Genomic DNA, 1392 nt, shown 5'->3' with positions numbered 1-1392 from the left:
GGTTTAGTGTTAAAATTCTGATTTTCAAAGATTGTGTAATAGTTTAGAATGATGGAATAAAATGTTAATTTAGAAAAATTAGCTTAATAGATGGGCTAATTGAGCAAGGACTGAATTGTATGACCTTTGAAATTTAGAGGAAAAATGGTAATAAACATCTTGAACTAAAACAATATTGGACAGCAGAAGTAGACTAACTTTGAAAAATCACCATAAATTTTAGAAATCGAATTGTAAGATGAATAAAATAAGAAATTAAAGCTTATTGAGTCTAGTTTTTCATAGAATAAACGGTGTAAGCAATAGATTTGTAAATTATGAGATATAATGAATTTTGTGAGACAATGTTAGAATGAATTCGGGTTCCCCTGTTTTGACTTTGGAAAATCACAAAAAATTGGATAAAATTAATTATAGTCTCAAATTTATATGCTTAGAATCCTTAATGAGTCTATTTTCAATAGAAATCAATGGAAACATTATCCAAGTTTTGTACTGTGATATAATTAATTTTTAGTGAAGAGAGGTCAGAACTGTTAGATAGTGAAATAGGGGAAACTTAAATGAATAAACTGTACTAATTGGCTAAACCAAAAATTCATAAAATTTTATGGTGGAATGATATGTGAGTCTAGTTTTAGGGAAAATTTACAGATCTTAATTTTGAGCTCTGTAGTTCGAATTATAAATAATTGAGTGACTATGACTCGTGTGAATAGATTGATGTGAGCATTAATAAGTAAATTGTGAAATCGTACTTACAAGAATGTTATATACATTAAGGATGTAGAATGGAGAGGAGGAGGAGGAAAAATATATATGAATATTCAGTTAGCATGGCTAATTTGCATGTTTTAAGCTCATGGACTAAATTGAATAAAAGTAAAACTTTAGGGGGCAATTTTGTAAAAATGTCAAAAATGACTAAATTGAAGGGAATAAATTCTTTTCTTATCTAAATTAATAAATTGAATGAAATTATCAATTTAAGATTGGGTGAAATTTGGGAAAATGGTAAATTACCAATATGCCCCTAAATCTTGGTATTTCTGCAATTTAGTCAAGTAGGTTCGGATACCCTGAATGAGCATATAAATATGACAATTTAAGTATTGTATCATATTTTTTTATGATATTTTGAATTGAATATATGAAAAGGATGTTACATGAAACATGAAAATGAATACTAAATAATATAAATTAATTGAAATTATTCTGAAAATTTCGGTAATGCCTCGTATCCTATCCCGGTCTCAGCTACGGGTATGGGGTATTACATGATCACCTCATTAGTCTCCAGAATCCCTGTCTGCTTATCTCCAAAGAGTGCACAGCTGTGCCTCTCGATAAAAGGGTAAAGGATTTGTAAGGCAGTGCCAAAGCAGGCAGTTT

The sequence above is a fragment of the Gossypium arboreum genome, chromosome 10 (genome assembly GCF_025698485.1).
Source record: "Gossypium arboreum isolate Shixiya-1 chromosome 10, ASM2569848v2, whole genome shotgun sequence".
Classification (NCBI taxonomy): Eukaryota; Viridiplantae; Streptophyta; class Magnoliopsida; order Malvales; family Malvaceae; genus Gossypium; species Gossypium arboreum.
Note: the sequence above shows the minus strand (reverse complement) of the source record.